Source organism: Ambystoma mexicanum, chromosome 2q, assembly GCF_040938575.1.
Source record: "Ambystoma mexicanum isolate Mex_15411 chromosome 2q, UKY_AmexF1_1, whole genome shotgun sequence".
Classification (NCBI taxonomy): Eukaryota; Metazoa; Chordata; class Amphibia; order Caudata; family Ambystomatidae; genus Ambystoma; species Ambystoma mexicanum.
Window position 1 is genome coordinate 323,963,099 of NC_090924.1, and position 20,355 is coordinate 323,983,453.

Sequence of the window (20,355 nt, forward strand, 5' to 3'; positions counted from 1 at the left end):
CGTTGCGCTAATGTCCCTTTAGTTCTTTAGAGTCTTTAGGAAAAAGACGGAGGGAAGAAGCGACAAACAAATGAGGATTTCCGGCTGCGGGATGATCCAGCAGGGGTAAGCATTCCGGCAGCGTTCTGAAGTGGCAGGAGACAAACAAGATGCAGCTGGTTGGGGCAAGAGCAGCCCTAGGCGTTCCGATTTGGCAACAGGTAAGACAGTAGAGGGGGGCTTAGGCGAGTGCAGTCCATAGGTGTTCTGGTTTGGGAACAGGTAGGACCATAGAGAAGGGCTTAGGCGAGTGCAGTCCGTAGACGTTTCCGGTTTGGCAACAGGTAGAACAATAGAGAAGGGCTTAGGCGAGTGCAGTCCGTAGGCGTTCCGATTTGGCAACAGGTATTCAGTTCAGCAGAATCATGAGACGAGGTAAGTAAGTCAAAAGGACGGACCATAGGAACAAAACCAGGACAACAAGGTAAGAAGATACAATGCTATGATTATACAAAATTCAGAAGCAGCGCCGTGCAGCGTGGGCGGGGCTTAAATTCCGAATCAGCTGACTGCACGCACGACGCACCGCCGTAACCTTGAATGCATACGTGTATGCAATGGGAGCCAGCTTTTCCAGGGCAACCCAAAGCGTTCTTTGAAGGAACGCGTACTTCTGTACGAACTAATGTTATGATGGCTCAGTTTGAGTCCCGAATCCATAGGCATACCAGGCGATCTTTTAGAGGAGCGGGAGTGTTTCCTAATTTGTGTCCCTGATCTAAGACATGATAGAGAGGAATCCAACGGAACCCTGACAACAGGGTACAATACGGGGATTGCATCGACTATAGCTGCAATGGTCTGGTGATTGCGACACTCAACCCATCCTAAAAATAAACGAATGTGCAAAGCAGACCAGATGCCTTTGCACTGTGGATTAGTTGAATAAAGAAAAAGGGACAACAATCCCTTAATATAAGGAATATAAGGAATAATACTTTATATACATCGAGTTTATGGCAATCTTATAAGGTATTCAATTGCATTATAGATCTGTCAAAAAACCTGAGTAAAAAACAAATTATGATCTACGTTTATCTTACAAACCAAATTCCACAGCACAAAGGCATCTGGTCTGCTTTGTACATTGGACATTTATCAGGCAGGCTTTGTAAAAGGCTCTGGGACTGCTCTGTACGGCCTCATATTACATTTATTAAAGAAAGAGTGCTCTCTGAAGGGTCTCCGGTACATTTGGCCTTCATAGGCTTTGTTCTATTGTTCAATAGTATAAACGGAACACTTCTATGGAACAAACTTTTAAAATGGGGCTGACAAACATTTTAGTAGAGATATTTAAGGATCTTCAGTCTGCCACCTCATTACATGTCAGATTGAATCAAGATGGTAATTTATCTAAGCAAATCATGACATTTAGGAGCATCAAATGGGGGTGTATGCTATCCCCATCTTTGTTTAACCTCTTTTTAATCTGATTTAGGAGAGACTTTACAAGAAGCCAGATCATTTCCTCCACTGTTAGATGGCCAAGGAGTTAAATGGCTGCTTTATGCAGAAGATTTGGTTTTGCTGGACCAAATCCCGACAGGCCTGCAGTGCCAGCTTCCCAAATTGCAGCAGCACGCTTTAAAGTATGATCTTTCTGTAAATGCGCTTAAATCAAAAGTATTGGGACTGCGACCGGCAAGAAGGGAGAATATACCTTACAAATGGTACTTGAACAATGATATGTTGGATAGGGTGACTTTTTTTTTTTACATATTTGAGGTTTTGTGTCGTGGGTGGCCCAAATGATCGACCTAGAGTTTCAATGCTAAAAAAAGGTTGCTCTACTGGCTTCACAGGGATGTATCTGTTAAATTAGAAATGTGGCTGTTTTTTCGATGGTCCCGTTTATTAAAGTTTTATCAAATGAAAGTTGTACCTTCGTTAACCTACAGAGCCAAAACCTCTTTCGATATTTTGTTAACACTGTGGACAAAATTGGAAGCATTGTTTTAGAGAAGAGTTTTGCACTTCCCAAATGGAGTCCCTATCCAGATCATTTGTTACGAGTTGGGTTTGTTGTGGTTGGCAGCTATCGTACAATGGAAGGTAATATCTTTTATTTAGGAAATGTTTGCTACTAGAAAGGAATAGTTTCTTTTATATATTCAATGAAGCATTGATGTCACTCTCGGAGGAGGATGAGTAAATATTAAATCATTTAACATCCCATTATATTTGTTAATTGATAACCCCTCTGCAGTAAAATACAAACTTTGGTTAAATGACTGGACTAATACGGGACTGGAATGTAAAAACGATATGTTGTTTTACCACATTAATTGGGAGACAAAACCTTTTTAAGGCTATTTCCAATTGCTGAAATAAATTTCCACATGCTTCATTGAGAGAGCTGTTTTTAAGATTTTGTTTTCACATATACCCTACAAATGAAGTCCTCAACCGTAATTTATTTTCGAAAAAACCCATCCAATTTTTTTTTTGACAGGGAGCCAGTGGGCATGTTGTCTTACTAGGGATATGTGCTCCCTCCTGGGAATACTGAGGGCTGCTCTCAGTGCGTTGTTCTGTGTAATTTGTAGTCTGTTAATGTTTTTGGCAGAGGTGCCCAGTAGGAGGACGTTACAATAGTCCAGTTTTGCACCTATGGTGGCCCTAGTGATGTTGAAGCAGTTTTCAGTGGACAGGTGAGGTTTTACTGCATTGATTATTTTAGTTGTCAGTGCTGCTGAGGAGGAGATATAGCTTACATGTCTATGCATGGACAAGGTAGAATCTAGAATCCCAGAGTTTTTACCGCAGAAGAGACTGTGATTACAGTACTCTCAATTTTGAAATTGCCGTCTAGTTTACTGAGGGTTTCTTTAGGTCCCACCAGTAAGATCTCGGTCTTGTCTCCATCAAGACAGAGGCCATTGGCAGCCATCCAGGCCTGGATGATAGCATATGTGTTTTGTAAGGTTTTTAGGTTTTGCTCGTAATCACCCGATAATGGGAGAAGAATGTGTATCGTCAGCATAATTGGTGAAATTTATGCCAAATTCTTCTAGGTTGTTAAAGAGAGGTAGTGTTAATAGGTTGTAGAGCGTGGGGGAGGTGCAGGAGCCTTGTGGTACTCTGCAGCTAATGGGGGAAGGAGTAGCTGATGGTTGGTCTGAAAAGACCCTCATAGCTCTGCCCTCCAAGAAGGATGAAATCCATGTTGTGGCCTCAGTAGAAAAGTGTGCCGTGTTGGTGAGGTGTGTATTTAAGATTTTATGTTCGACTAGGTTGAACGCTGCCGACAGGTCGACAAGTAGGAGGATGGCACATTTGCCCTTGTCCATATTTCTTAGGAGTTGATTTTTTAAGTAGAGCAGAGCAGACTCTGTGCCATGGCGCAGACGAAAACCAGACTGTCTCTTTGCTAGGATGTTGTGTAGTTCTAGGTAGGCTTGGATCTGTAGATAAGCAGCCTTATCCAACATTTTCAGCAGGAATGGCACAGTTGTAATTGGCCTGTAGTTGTTGGGAGAATCTGGGGCTAGGGTAGGCTTTTTTAACAGTGGCGAACCCATGCTTCCTTAAGAGAGGAGGGTACTGAGTAAGCGGCAAATGAGGTGTTAATAAAAGTTGTGATGAACAGTGCTAGAGACTCGGCAAGTCTTTGATTATGTTTGCTGGACAGATGTCCCCTTTGCATAGTGAGGGTTTTATTTGCTTCATAATGAGTAGAACCTCTAGTTCGCTTTCTAAAGGTGAATGGCGGTGGTGGGTTGCTGTCATGCTGGATAGGTGGCTTAGGCTTGGGAGCAGTCACTGTTGTGTCGGCGGCCTTGGGTAGGTTGTCAAAATTATCTTTGATTTTTTTTTGGACTAGGTCATTTTTGTCAAGCATAGCCTTCTGGATGTCATTACACCATTTCTCGTCCTTAACCGTTTGATGATTGGACGTGGGAGGTGTGACTAGTTCATTGAAGATGGCAAGTAGTTATTTGGAGTGGATAATTGAACTACTTATATTATTAATATCTTTTATGTTTATCCATGGATCGTAGGAGTTGCTTGGACTTACTCACCCACCAGCTACAAATGTGTGCAACGTGGTTCTCTAAACCCTTCAGTCAGCTGAGATCTTGTCTAAGGTTAATGGTTTTAATTTTGTAGCTTTTGTCTGATCTGCCGCGCTAGTCAGTGCTGACTAACGGATGTCACAACTACTACAATGAACCACAACCTGCCCTTCCAGCCACCATGAAGCATAAATTATAAAGTTTTCAAAATGCTGCCCTGAGACTGATGTTTGTTTTATTAAAGAAAATAAGGCCTTAAATATCCCTATAGCTATGATCATTGGTATCCCTAACTTTACTTAAAGACAATAACAAACTGGGCCCTCTCCCCTCGTCCCCTTCTCGCCATCTCTCTCAATTTTATAAACCGTCTCTTGTTCATCCCTACTGGGTGTTTTAACCTCCTCTGGCTTTTCGAATCTTTTAGCCCGGCGTGGACTATCTGGCCCTTTAGGTTGTCTAGACCCGGCATTGCGATCAACTCCTCATGAGATAGTCTGTGGCTATCAGCCTATTGTGGATATTCGCCTGGTTATCGTTTAGCTTTCACCAACTTCTTGTGGGTCATTCTCTGGTTAAGCCCCTCATGGGCTGTCTGGCCGCTCAGGACATCTTATTCTCTGGTTGCATTAATTCCCTCTTATTCACATGGTCAACCCCTTGTGGGCTAACTCAGTGCCTCACTGCCGCATCCTGCGTCTTCCGATCTGCTGCGTGCCTGTTCTTGTGCAGCGATGCTGCTCGGGGAAGGCAGCTTCTCCATTCGCTGCGGAACTGCAACTATGTTTTTCCAGTTGAGTCTCCTCTTGAAGTTTCTCCTGCTTGCAGCTGACAGGACTTCAGCGTAGGGACGGGTGGGCACTGGTGTGCTGCTCGGGGGCAAATCACTTTACCCTCGGTTTGGCACCTCCATGGGCTGTCTGCCTTCCTGGACTTGGCAAGGTACTGCGGGCTTCAGGTTTCCTCCGCCCACCATGTTCTGTGCATGGTCCTGCCTTCAGGCTCCCCCCTGGAATCGAGACATCGCCTCCTGTGTTTCACCCTCAGACTGGCGCTCTCTGCTTCTGAATGGGTCCCAGGGTTTTTAAATTCCTTCCTGGAACGAGAGATGTATACACAAGTGTTACCATTCTTCATTCTAATAGAACTAGGTTAGAAAACAAGCCAGTCACCTTTCAAGGGCCCTGCACATTATGGTACTGCTCACTTCCCATATATCCAACACATTCTTGGGACTCATGTTAAAGGGAGTTGTTAACAATTTTACTTGAGGATTCTTTGTCCCCTGGGGGTGAGGGTGGAGGTCCCTAGTCCCAAACAGGGTGGCTCCCCATTGGGGAGAAGGGACAAATTCACTGGTTTAGTCACATGCCCCAGTGAATCTGCAGTTGTGTGGCTAGTCAATGGGGTTCTCTCAGTAGGAGTGCATTGTACAACAGTTTCTACTCACTCACTGCACATCTTGTAAAGCAGTCCATGTAAAGTATTTATCCCATAATAATTAAAACACATGCAAATAATATTTATGGTCCTTGTGTTGGAGGAGGGAATTTCTTTGAAAACTTAGCCAAGCTGTTAAGTGATATGAGAGGGGAATTGGTGATGTTAGGTGGGGACTTCAACGGTACATTGAATTACAGTATGGATAGGTCTTCAACATGCTCCTTCACTGGACAGAAATCAAGTAAAGAATTTCAAGAATTTATAGATATGTTTGATTTGGTTGATATCTGGCTAAATCTACACCATGCAGAAAAGGACTTCTCATTTTACTCGCCGGTTCATGATTCTTTTTCTACAATAGATTATGTCTGTGTCTTTGATAAATTAGTTGAAGCTGTAAAAGAGGCAAATATTGGTGAGCGTCATCTCTCGTATCTCTCATTAGTTGGGATTAAACTAAATTTGGGTCCGAGCAAACAAGACTTTTGTTGGTCGAGACTTAACCCATTCATCCTCAGAGGAAAATGCTTCCTAGGCTTTATGTAATTCGGTAGTGAACTACTTTACTGAGAATAGTGGTTCAACTGATAGCCTAATAGTATGGGAATCAAAGCCTCTATTCGAGGGGAATTAACGAATTGGACTGCTAGAGTAAGGAAAACTTGAGGGAATTCGAATTGGAGTTAGGAGACTTGCAAAAAACGTATGCTCAATCAAGAACCGAAGAAGATCGTATTAAGGTTGACAAGGCAATTATTAAGCAGACCTTCCAGGATTTTGCGGCATGAAATGGCAAATATTGCAGCACAAACCTTAATTTATTGCAACATTTTTGCGGGACATTTTGTATTAACTGGAGGGTGTAAGATTGCCACATTGTAGGGAGGAGGCAGAGTGTGAGGCTACAAGAGAGCCAGGGTGTCATTATTTATCTATTGTGTTAATTTAATAGGAAGAGTCCCAGATGGCTCTGGCTTGGCAGAACAGTTTTTGTTTTGGCTAAATATTTGGTTTAATGTGCATGCCAATTTAATAGCATTAACTAAATTGATCTTTATCAGTTGTAATGCTGCAACTATTCCCTTTCTGTGTTCTCCAATCCCCCAAACACCCACACACATCTCTCACCAACACACATCACACATCTCACCAACTACCCATTACAACTTGCATTCCTGAACCTCTCACTCTGTCATACAAATACTTACGTGCTATGTCACACTGTCAAGTTACAATTTGCACTCCCCCACCCCTGCCAAACTTAAAATCATACTCCCAACTCACACTCTAAAATTCCTCCTGCAATATACAGTCCTTCATTCTTTTGTGCTGCTTCTGCATCTTGCATTCTTTCTCCCATTCTATCGACTCTTCACTCATTCTTTTTCCCAATCAGCAGCTCACTGCCTCTTTCCGGCCAACTGCTTCCTTTCTGCTTTCTGGCTCACTGCTCCCCCTGACCACACGTCCCCTCTACTTTCTGTACCTCTGTTCGCTCTCAGATTTCTGGCCCACCGCATCCCTGCTTCCTCTGCTCTCTTGTGCACTGCTTCCTCCTCTGACCCACTTCTCTCCCTTTGCTTTCTTGCCTATCACGTCATATCTCACCTATCACTCTCCCTCTCTCTCCTTTCCCTCTCATAGACAATTTTAAAAGAATTTGTATTTTGACCATCATCCTCAAAAAATGGGGCATTTAGAAATAGAGCCGAGGATATGCTATTTTTAGATAACCCATTTTTTGGAAATGAGCAGGTCACCTTATTCTCAAAGGTGACCTGCGCATTTCCACGGGGCTGAGCTGTAGTGCAAATTGTGCGCCGGCCAGCTGCCTTGAATAGGGTTCTGGGTTGTTTGACCGAAGTGTAATTATTTGTGGCGGAATTGACCGTAGTCAATTTTGCCATGAATAGATTTGCACTTCAGCCAAACAGCCCAAACAACCCAAAATGTACCTTTCACCACCCCACCCCCTCCCATACTTAACTGCTTGGTCGCTGCCACTTCCCTTGCAACCCTGCAGTGTCAGATCTGTCCCTTTAACGCAGGTCGGATCCGACGCTGCAGGGTCCCTTTTCAGTTATTTTTTAGTTTTTGTTTTCTGGCCCACACCTCCAATTTTGGGACACCCCTGCAACCCCCAAGCTCAAAAATACTGAACATGGTGAGCGGGTGACACCCTCGCAACCCCCGCTCCACATGTTCGGTATTTATAAAAATCGATCAAATGGTACTTGCAAAATAGGTCAAATTGTACCATTCGATCGATTGTTGGCGGTCAAAATGGGTAGTACCTTGAATAGAAGCGCTCTCCTGACAGTGTTCTGCAAGCTCCCAGCGCCTTTTACAGTGACAGACCCTTCAGGGACCTGCCATTGTAAAAATTGTAAAATGCGACCCCAAAAAATGCATTTCTAACCTGTTTGAGGAACAGAAAAGCAAGTGACATAGCAGCAGGTCATACCTTAAATAAAATGCGTGACAGGGTCAAAAAAGATCCTGTCATGCAGTGGCACCCCCACCTCCCGTGCGCGTAGGCTTGCCTACAATTTCTGCACATTTAAAAGTGCATCTTGCTTGGAAATTTAGGATGCACTTTTAAATTGGCAGCAACTCCCCCTGATTTGCTCAATGAGGTGAAAAGGGCCATTGTCTCCTTACCTCTTTAATTTAGCACTGGAACCCTTTTTGATTTATGTTCGACAAAGTCTGATTCTGAAAGGTTTAAAGGGCAGGGGAAGAAGAAGTCAAAGTACTACCCTATGCAGATGATGATATGATTATTCTTGGTTATCCAAATGAGGGGGGTTCTATTTTAAAAAACATGATTGAAGAGGTGGGGATTCTTTCCAGTTATCAGATTAACTGGGAAAAGACGGTTGTTTTTCCTGTTAAGGACACCCCTATTCGTAATCAATTGATGGATTGGAACTGCACATGGGAGAATGGAAATGTGAAATATTTAGGGGTATATAGGGATTTGAAGAGACTAGTTGGTATAATGTTGACAAAATAAGAGATTCTTCATAGGGACATTTATAAATGGGGAAGACTTTTGCTGAGCATCTGGGCGAAAATTAATGCGATTAAAATGGTGCTGCTGCGAAAAGTCCTAAATATCATTCAGTCGCTCCCTGTTAGGTTTACAAAGAAAAATCTAGTGCGTATTGATAGTGTTCCAGGAATTTCTATGGGGAGTTGGTAAGAAACCAAAAATACATTGATATATTTTGGTTCCTAGTGTGCAAGATGGGGGATTTGGTTAGCCTATTCTTGAAAATTATTGTAAAGGATTGATTTTTTAAAAAATCAGTTAATTATTACTATGGGCGCAAATAGAAAATAAAATCAAAAAATGAGGCTGTTTCGTATTGAGAGTTTATATTCATTGGGTAAATTGCCCAAACAGGTGTCTAACTTGTAGTCTGTGGTTGCCATCAAGCATGCTGTAACATCACTGATATTGGGAAGTGGACAAGGATTGGTCTTGTATAGTGAGGCCTCCATTTGGCACAATCCAGGATTACAGATTAAGAACAAAATGTTATGTTGGAGGAGTTGGATTAGTAAGGGTGTATTATCAATTGGGGACATATGGTGTGATGGAAGAACATAAGAGAGAGTTGAGGAGATATGAACTGTTGGAGTCTTTAATTTCTGAAGGACAACAGATGTTGGAAGTTCCGATGATGCAGAGACCTGAAACGTGTCGTTTCCTTGAGACTGCACCACATAAGGTGTCAACTTTTTTGAAACTTTAAACTATATGATCATTTGACAGTGTCATGGGAAAAGCTGAGACCTACTTGGTCTGAGGAAGTGGACAGGGTTATTTCAGAAAAGGAATGGGAGAGTCTGTGGAAGGTTCCTGTTAGGGCGAAAGTTGACTTAAATCTGCGTTACATTCATCAAAGATATTGGGGCGCCTTTGTAAAACCCCGGTTCAGATGTACAGATTAGGATTGACAGAACGTGAAAGTTGCTTGGGATGTCAGAAATAGAAGGGTACCTGGTTAATTATGATGTGGAATTGTACCAGAGTGATGGGTTTTTGGAATGATGATTACATAGTATTGACATGATATGGAATATTGTATTTCGGAGATTTCCATCAGCAATACTTCTGAAATCCCCAAAGTATTGTAAACACATTGATTATACAACATTGTGTTGGGTTAACAAAGTTCTCTTGGTTGCAACTAGACAACTATTAAGGGGCCGATTCATGGAACAAACGTGCGCCGAAAATCTACGCACAAGCAGGCGCAAGCAGGCGCAAGCGGAAAAAAACAGGCGCACGCGTGCGATTCATGGAAGTCCCTGCGCGTGTCTTCCTCGGGATGTGCGCCAAACCCGTGCATGGCGCACACGTCACTGCAACATCCCAAAAGACGTGCGCGACGCGCACAGTGAAAGCGCACAACCTCTGCGCATACACTAGAAAGTGGGCGGAACACGGGGCGTAACGCGCGGAATGGGGAACAACTCGCCAAAACAAGGGCGTAACTGGGGATGTACTGCAGGGAAGCAGACGGAACGCCCACACGCACCCGAACCACAAGTATTCATGGAATCGAATAGGGAAAAGCCACGCACAGCGAAAGACACGCACAAGCCCAAACACGTCCGCCACACGAAGGCAGGCGGTAGCGTCCGTGCGCATTACAAAAGTGGCAACATACAGCAATAGTGCCTGTGCGAGCAGGGTACGCGTATCTCAGGGGTGCGTGGGAAGTTCCACACGCGATTCCATCAGGGTACGTGTATTTCGGGGTGCGCGTGAAGTTCCACACGCGATTCCATCAGGGTACGTGTATTTCGGGGTGCGCGTGAAGTTCCACACGCGATTCCATCAGGGTACGTGTATTTCGGGGTGCGCGTGAAGTTCCACACGCGATATCAGCAGGGTACGTGTATTTCAGGGTGCAGGGGAAGTCACACACGCGATTCCAGCAGGCTACGTGTATTTCAGGGGTGTGCGGGAATTTCCACACGTGATTGGGCCCGTGCGAGCAGGGTATGCGTATCTCAGGGGTGCGCGTGAAGTTCCACACGCGATTCCATCAGGGTACGTGTATTTCGGGGTGCGCGTGAAGTTCCACACGTGATATCAGCAGGGTACGTGTATTTCAGGGGTGCGCGGGAATTTCCACACGCGATTGGGCCCGTGCGAGCAGGGTACGTTTATCTCAGTGATGCGCGGGAAGTTCCACACGTGATTCCATCAGGGTATGTGTATTTCGGGGTGCGCGTGAAGTTCCACACGCAATTCCATCAGGGTATGTGTATTTCGGGGTGCGCGTGAAGTTCCACACGCGATATCAGCAGGGTACGTGTATTTCAGGGTGCAGGGGAAGTCACACACGCGATTTATGCAGGGTACGTGTATTTCAGGGGTGCTCGTGAAGTTCCACACGCGATATCAGCAGGGTATGTGTATTTCAGGGTGCAGGGGAAGTTACACACGCGGAATCAGCAGGGTACGTGTATTCCAGGGGTGCGCAGGAAGTTTCACACGCGATTCCATCAGGGTACGTGTATTTCGGGGTGCGGGGGAAGTTCGACGCGTGATTCCATCAGGGTACGTGTATTACAGGGGTGCGCGGGGAGCACCACACGTGAATTGCATGTGTGGGCTCTCCCAGGTGTTCCCTCTACACCCGCCACGGCACCTGCAGGTGGCTCACACCACAGGGGCCTACCCTGCACATGTCCTGCAGGCACCCCATCCACCATGGCCATGCCCCCCAGCCAACCCACATGTCAACTTGCACTACTGCCCACCAACGCATGTCCCCCTGCACCCCCAGCCACCAGGGGCACCCTCCACAGGCCCCCACCCATGTCTCCCACCACCCCCACCCCCCAGCCACCAGGGGCAGCCTCCACCAGGCCCCCACCCATGTCTCCCAGCACCCACACCCCCCAGCACTGTGGGGCACCTGCCAGCAGGCACCCACCCATGTCCAACTCATGTTCCCCACCACCCCCACCCCCCAGCACTGTGGGGCACCTGCCAGCAGGCCCCCACCCATGTCAAACTCATGTTCCCCACCCCCCAGCACTGTGGGGCACCTGCCAGCAGGCCCCCACCCATGCGCAACTCATGTTCCCCACCTCCCCACCCCCCAGCACTGTGGGGCACCTGCCAGCAGGCCCCCACCCATGTCAAACTCATGTTCCCCACCCCCCAGCACTGTGGGGCACCTGCCAGCAGGCCCCCACCCATACGCAACTCATGTTCCCCACCTCCCCACCCCCCAGCACTGTGGGGCACCTGCCAGCAGGCCCCCACCCATGTCTCCCACCACCCCCACCCCCCAGCAGTGCAGGGGCACCCACCACCAGGCCCCCACCCATGTCTCCCAGCACCCCCACCCCCCAGGGGCACCCTCCACCAGGCCCCCACCCATGTCTCCCACCACCCCCACCCCCCAGCAGTGCAGGGGCACCCACCACCAGGCCCCCACCCATGTCTCCCACCACCCCCACCCCCCAGCCACCAGGGCAGCCTCCACCAGGCCCCCACCCATGTCTCCCAGCACCCACACCCCCCAGCACTGTGGGGCCCCTGCCAGCAGGCCCCCACCCATGTGCAACTCATGTACCCCTGCACCCCCACCCCCCAGCACTGTGGGGCACCTGCCAGCAGGCCCCCACCCATGTCTCCCACCACCCCCACCCCCCCAGTCACCAGGGGCAGCCTCCACCAGGCCCCCACCCATGTCTCCCACCACCCCCACCCCCCAGCAGTGCAGGGGCACCCACCACCAGGCCCCCACCCATGTCTCCCAGCACCCCCACCCCCAGCCACCAGGGGCACCAACCTCCAGGCCCCCACCCATATCTCCCACCACCCCCACCCCCCCAGTCACCAGGGGCAGCCTCCACCAGGCCCCCACCCATGTCTCCCACCACCCCCACCCCCCAGCCACCAGGGGCACCTGCCAGCACGCCCCCACCCATGTCTCCCACCACCCCCACCCCCCAGCAGTGCAGGGGCACCCACCACCAGGCCCCCACCCATCTCTCCCAGCACCCCCACCCCCCAGGGGCACCCTCCACCAGGCCCCCACCCATGTCTCCCACCACCCCCACCCCCCAGCAGTGCAGGGGCACCCACCACCAGGCCCCCACCCATATCTCCCAGCACCCCCACCCCCCAGCCACCAGGGGCACCAACCACCAGGCCCCCACCCATGTCTCCCACCACACCCCCAGTCACCAGGGGCAGCCTCCACCAGGCCCCCACCCATGTCTCCCACCACCCCCACCCCCCCAGGCACCAGGGGCAGCCTCCACCAGGCCCCCACCCATGTCTCCCACCACCCCCACCCCCCCAGCAGTGCAGGGGCACCCACCACCAGGCCCCCACCCATGTCTCCCAGCACCCCACCCCCCAGCCACCAGGGGCACCCTCCACCAGGTCCCCACCCATGTCTCCCACCACCCCCACCCCCCCAGTCACCAGGGGCAGCCTCCACTAGGCCCCCACCCATGTCTCCCACCACCCCCACCCCCCAGCAGTGCAGGGGCACCCACCACCAGGCCCCCACCCATGTCTCTCAGCACCCCCACCCCCCAGCCACCAGGGGCACCAACCACCAGGCCCCCACCCATGTCTCCCACCACCCCCACCCCCCCAGTCACCAGGGGCAGCCTCCACCAGGCCCCCACCCATGTCTCCCACCACCCCCACCCCCCCAGTCACCAGGGGCAGCCTCCACCAGGCCCCCACGCATGTCTCCCACCACCCCCAGCAGTGCAGGGGCACCCACCACCAGGCCCCCACCCATGTCTCCCAGCACCCCCACCCCCCAGCCACCAGGGGTACCAACCACCAGGCCCCCACCCATGTCTCCCACCACCCCCACCCCCCCGGTCACCAGGGGCAGCCTCCACCAGGCCCTCACCCATGTCTCCCCCCACCCCCCAGTCACCAGGGGCAGCCTCCACCAGGCCCCCACCCATGTCTCCCACCACCCGCACCCCCCAGCAGTGCAGGGGCACCCACCACCAGGCCCCCACCCATGTCTCCCAGCACCCCCACCCCCCAGCCACCAGGGGCACCCTCCACCAGGCCCCCACCCATGTCTCCCACCACCCCCACCCCCCCAGTCACCAGGGGCAGCTTCCACCAGGCCCCCACCCATGTCTCCCACCACCCCCAGCCACCATGGCCAGCCCCCACCAGGCCCCCACTCATGTCCCCCATCACCCCCACCCCCCAGCCACCATGGGCAGCCTCCACCAGGTCCTCACAATCCCCAACCATGTGCGTTATGGTCAGCCTCCACAGCCAAAAAGCCCTACCAAGTAACCCATTCACCCACATGGAAATGGAAATTACATGTTACACCCCCAATGTTCATAAAGCAAATGAACCCATGTCCGTCACACACAATGGTTGCAATTGAATGGGAAAACACCCAACATGACATGCATGAAACCAATGAGATGATACCACACAGTGAAGTATGAAAACAAAATTGTATTAAAAAAAAAGAATGCAAATGAAATGAAACAAACTACAATGGCAATGAAAAAAAGATAAGCTGCATGTCCGTGTAAAAAAAATAAAAACACCAAATCCTAATCCAAAAAAATGTTGTCCAAAGTCAAATGAAAAATAAAATCAATCCAATGAAGAACTATGTACAAAACATCCAAGGGTCCATGAGCCCAACTGAACAAAGGAAACCTACAAAAAACCCTAACTAAAATGCAACTATATATAAAAAGTGGAGCAGTGTCCGTCGACTCCAAATCATAAGAACAAACAAAGGAAACCTAAAACTAAAGAACTATATACAAAGGCGGCGGGCAAGTCCAGCGGCTCACTCCGTGGTGTTCCGGGCCAGGGCATCATCGAACTCCTGTTCGATGTCCCGGAGGCGGTCCTGTTCCATGGCCCGAGGGTCCGCAGGGACGACGCCGTGTCCTCCTCCAACCCCCTGCGGATTGCCTCGAGGCACTCGGCCCGCCTCAGGGCCCTCCGCATGGAGTTCTCCGCCCTGACCATTGTGAGCCGCGCCTCTTCCGCCCGCCGCCGCTCCGCACCTATCTGCTGGCCCAACCGCTGCCACACAGAAGACACACCCCGTCCTGGGTCAACCTGCCCTCCGGCCGATGCCTGCCCCTCCGATGTTGAAGGCCCCGAGCCTTCAATGCTCCCACCACGTTGCTGCCGCTGCTGTGCCTCTGCCCGTGCACTGCCTCCTGCTGCCTGCACATCCTCCGCCGGCTGGGGTGCAGTTGTTGATGTGGCCACCCCTGCTGGACGTCCGACTCCCGACTGTGGCAGGGATGCCTCCTCCACCAGCCTGGCCGCACCGTCAGAGGCAGCTCCACAGGGCACCCACGTGACTGATGGGTGGGAAGATGGCACAGAGGACGACTGGCGCGTAGGGGGTCCAGTTGAGGAGGGGGTCGGAGCAAGCCCCATCAGACGGAGGAATCCGGCCTGGGTGACCTGTCCCAGCAGGCTGACGTGGTCAACGAGCCATTCGAGATGACGTGCAGTCTCTCCATGAAAAGACTGCAGGTCACCTCGCATGGCCCGTTGACGCAACGCCACACCAGCCAGGACAGGCTCAACCCGGACCTGGATAGCCACGTCCGCAGGCAGAGGAAGGCCAGTTGACGTCAGCTCATCCCCTGCCTGAAAACGGGTCTGGACGTAGGCATCCCTGCTGGTGCAAGATGATGCAGGGACAGGATCGGGGACAGGATTGCACACAGGCACCTCCGTGGCGGCCTGTGCTGCCTCCTGTCCCTGGTCCTGCACTGCACCACTAGCACCAGTGGGATCCCCACCTCCAGACCCCGTCTCTGGTGCTTGCACGGCCTCCTCCTCCACCAAACCCCCCACCAACCTGGATTACTTCGTGCCATCTTCCCCTGTTGGGCCCTGTGGGGTCCCAGCTGCCCCTTCTGCTGCCGAGGAGTCCAACTCCAACCTCCGCCTCTTGGACCTCCCCCCGGCAGCTGCGGCCTGGGACGCGGCACCGGACTCCTCACTCCCCGACGAGATGACAACACGGGAGGGGAGCCGGGCCTTGCGTCTCCGGTTGGCGGTGGGATCCCCACCGCTGTGCTCCACAGCACCTTCTCCACGCTCTTCCTCAGTTGACGCTGCAGACAGGGAGAAACAAAACACAGGCATCAGGGCACTGTACAATGGACACATACACACATGACAGTTGCACATGAGTGGCATTGGCAAACCTCAGACATGTCATCACAATCCCCAACACACATGTCATTACAACTCGCACACATGAGCCATACCACAGCTATATCGCAACTGCCACCACCATCCATACACATACAACAGCATGAGCAGCCAAAGGTGAGCCAGACATCACATGCAACACAGGAAGTGCACCACACATGTACACACACCTCCACACTTGCATGCATGTGTACACCTCTGCCAAGTGTCGCACTGTTCAGACGGGCATCCATGTCACATCTGCCAATCAGGCTTTCACATACCGCTGTCACATGCATCCATGTTGCATCACTGTTGCACCCTTGTCAAATACACACACATGCACATGTACACAGTGCTGATACATGCAGCCGAAAACAACATACATGCGTGACATCACGGACATGTCTACTTACATACACATTCATCCTAACATGTGTGCCCACACAACTGCATTTGGCATGCAAGCCTACACACACAAGCACCATCCATGTCTCACACATTACAGCCCTCGCATGTGTTAGCCCCACGGCCCTGTACACCCCCACCCATACTCGACCCCATACAAACAGATGTGCAACCTGCACAGTACCGAATAATCACCACACGCACTGCTCACAATCAGGATGCATGTACACTCACCGCTCGACTCCAGAAGGGTCTGCTTCTCTAGGACCTGGACGTGGAGCACTGGGGATATGCGTTCCAGGACTCTCATCTGTTCTTCCGACAAGTGGCCCCGGCGCCCCTTGGCATCCGCTGCCTTCAAGAGGCGCCGGGCCTTGTTCAGGGTCCTGGACCTGAAGTCCTCCCAGCGCTTCCTGACATGTTGTAAATCGCGGACTGCCACCCCCTCCACGTTGATGGCAGTCACGATGTCAGTCCAGATCCGAGTCCGTCCTTCCTTGTCGGCGCGGGAACTTCCGAAGAGGGCATCATACTGCCCCAGGACTTGCTCCACCAGGACACCAACTTCGGTGGCACTGAAGCTGGTGCCCCTCTGCCTCTCTGGCCGGGGGTTGTCAGTGGTCACAGATGGTGTTTGCCCCGACATGACAACCCCAGAGGCAGGCGTGGGTGGGCAACTGGGTCCTGGGGCTGGGCTGTGGAGCGATGGAATCCCAGTCGGGAGTCTTCGGTTTCAGCAGGGGTGGTCACAGCAACAGCACCCCTGGCTGATGTGCAGGCAGCAAATGGCAGTGCACGTGGGCAGCAGGCAGTCAGGCAGCAGCAGATGGCAGGTGGGAGCGTGCTCGGGGCTCTGGGGGGCAGTAGTTCGGCCTTCTGGGCAGGAGCGTGGTCTTCCGTGTGCTTACGCGTGGCCAGCTTGATACGGAGTGATTTGGCACGTGAAAAATCTGCACGTCAGCGTGTAATTCGAGGAAAGGCCCTTAGCGCGTAAGCGCGTCTGCACGCATATGCATTTTCATTGGACAGAAGGCCCCTCAAGCGCAAGCGCCCCTGTGACGTGACGCGTACAGACGTGCATGGGCATTTCAGCGCGCGTGAAAAACTGCACGTCCGCGTGTAATACGAGGAAAGGGCCCATGCGCGTAAGCGCGTGTGGAAACTGCACGTCCGCGTGTAATACGTGGAAAGGGCCCATGCGCGTAAGCGCGTGTGGAAACTGCACGTCTGCGTGTAATACGTGGAAAGGGCCATGCGCGTCTGTACGTGTCACGTCACAGGGGCGCTTGCGCTTGAGGGGCCTTCTGTCCAAGAAAATGCGTATGCGTGCAGACGCGCTTACGCGCTAAGGGCCTTTCCTCGAATTACACGCTGAAGTGCAGATTTTTCACGTGCCAAATCACTCCGTATCAAGCTGGCCACGCGTAAGCACACGGAAGACCACGCTCCTGCCCAGAAGGCCGAACTACTGCCCCCCAGAGCCCCGAGCACGCTCCCACCTGCCATCTGCTGCTGCCTGACTGCCTGCTGCCCACGTGCACTGCCATTTGCTGCCTGCACATCAGCCAGGGGTGCTGTTGCTGTGACCACCCCTGCTGAAACCGAAGACTCCCGACTGGGATTCCATCGCTCCACAGCCCAGCCCCACGACCCAGTTGCCCATCCACTCCTGCCTCTGGGGTTGTCATGTCGGGGCAAACGCCATCTGTGACCACTGACAACCCCCGGCCAGAGAGGCAGAGGGGCACCAGCTTCAGTGCCACCGAAGTTGATGTCCTGGTGGAGCAAGTCCTGGGGCAGTCTGATGCCCTCTTCGGAAGTTCCCGCTTCGACAAGGAAGGACGGACTCGGATCTGGACTGACATGGTGACTGCCATCAACGCGGAGGGGGTGGCAGTCCGCGACTTACAACATGTCAGGAAGCGCTGGGAGGACTTCAGGTCCAGGACCCTGAACAAGGCCCGGCGCCTCTTGAAGGCAGCGGATGCCAAGGGGCGCCGGGGCCACTTGTCGGAAGAACAGATGAGGGTCCTGGAACGCATATCCCCAGCGCTCCATGTCCAGGTCCTAGGGAAGCAGACCCGTCTGGAGTCGAGCGGTGAGTGTACATGCATCCTGATTGTGAGCAGTGCGTGTGGTGATTATACGGTAGTGTGCAGGTTGCACATCTGTTTGTATGGGGTCGAGTATGGGTGGGGGTGTACAGGGCCGTGGGGCTGACACATGCGAGGGCTGTAATGTGTGAGACATGGATGGTGCTTGTGTGTGTAGGCTTGCATGCCAAATGCAGTTGTGTGGGCACACATGTTTGGATGAATGTGTATGTAAGTAGACATGTCCGTGATGTCACGCATGTATGTTGTTTTCGGCTGCATGTATCAGCACTGTGTACATGTGCATGTGTGTGTATTTGACAAGGGTGCAACAGTGATGCAACATGGATGCATGTGACAGCGGTATGTGGAAGCCTGATTGGCAGATGTGACATGGATGCCCGTCTGAACAGTGCGACACTTGGCAGAGGTGTACACATGCATGCAAGTGTGGTGGTGTGTGTACATGTGTGGTGCACTTCCTGTGTTGCATGTGATGTCTGGCTCACCTTTGGCTGCTCATGCTGTTGTATGTGTATGGATGGTGGTGGCAGTTGCGATATGGCTGTGGTATGGCTCATGTGTGCGAGTTGTAATGACATGTGTGTTGGGGATTGTGATGACATGTCTGAGGTTTGCCAATGCCACTCATGTGCAACTGTCATGTGTGTATGTGTCCATTGTACAGTGCCCTGATGCCTGTGTTTTGTTTCTCCCTGTCTGCAGCGTCAACTGATGAAGAGGGCGGAGAAGGTGCTGTGGAGCACAGCGGCGGGGATCCCACCGCCAGCCGGAGACGCAAGGCCCGGCTCCCCTCCCGTGTTGTCATCTTGTCGGGGAGTGAGGAGTCCGGTGCCGCGTCCCAGGCCGCAGCTGCCGGGGGGAGGTCCAAGAGGCGGATGTTGGAGTTGGACTCCTCGGCAGCAGAAGGGGCAGCTGGGACCCCACAGGGCCCAACAGGGGAAGATGGCACGGAGTCATTCAGGTTGGTGGGGGGTTTGGTGGAGGAGGAGGCCGTGCAAGCACCAGAGACGGGGTCTGGAGGTGGGGATCCCACTGGTGCTAGTGGTGCAGTGCAGGACCAGGGACAGGAGGCAGCACAGGCTGCCGCGGAGGTGCCTGTGTGCAATCCTGTCCCCGATCCTGTCCCTGCATCATCTTGCACCAGCAGGGATGCCTACGTCCAGACCCGTTTTCAGGCAGGGGATGAGCTGACGTCAACTGGCCTTCCTCTGCCTGCGGACGTGGCTATCCAGGCCCGGGTTGAGCCTGTCCTGGCTGGTGTGGCGTTGCGTCAACAGGCCATGCGAGGTGACCTGCAGTCTTTTCATGGAGAGACTGCACATCATCTCGAATGGCTCGTTGACCACGTCAGCCTGCTGGGACAGGTCACCAAGGCCGGATTCCTCCGTCTGATGGGGCTTGCTCCGAACCCCTCCTCAACTGGACCCCCTGCGCGCCAGTCGTCCTCTGTGCCATCTTCCCACCCATCAGTCACCTGGGTGCCCTGTGGAGCTGCCTCTGACGGTGCGGCCAGGCTGGTGGAGGAGGCATCCCTGCCACAGTCGGGAGTCGGACGTCCAGCAGGGGTGGCCACATCAACAACTGCACCCCAGCCGGCGGAGGATGTGCAGGCAGCAGGAGGCAGTGCACGGGCAGAGGCACAGCAGCAGCAGCAGCAACAACGTGGTGGGAGCCATGAAGGCTCGGGGCCTTCAACATCGGAGGGGCAGGCATCGGCCGGAGGGCAGGTTGACCCAGGACGGCGTGTGTCTTCTGTGTGGCAGCGGTTGGGCCAGCAGATAGGTGCGGAGCGGCGGCGGGCGGAAGAGGCGCGGCTCACAATGGTCAGGGCGGAGAACTCCATGCGGAGGGCCCTGAGGCGGGCTGAGTGCCTCGAGGCAATCCGCAGGGGGTTGGAGGAGGACACGGCGTCGTCCCTGCGGACCCTCGGGGCCATGGAACAGGACCGCCTCCGGGACATCGAACAGGAGTTCGATGATGCCCTGGCCCGGAACACCACGGAGTGAGCCGCTGGACTTGCCCGCCGTCTTTGTTTATAGTTCTTTAGTTTTAGGTTTCCTTTGTTTGTTCTTATGATTTGGAGTCGGCGGACACTGCTCCACTTTTTGTATATAGT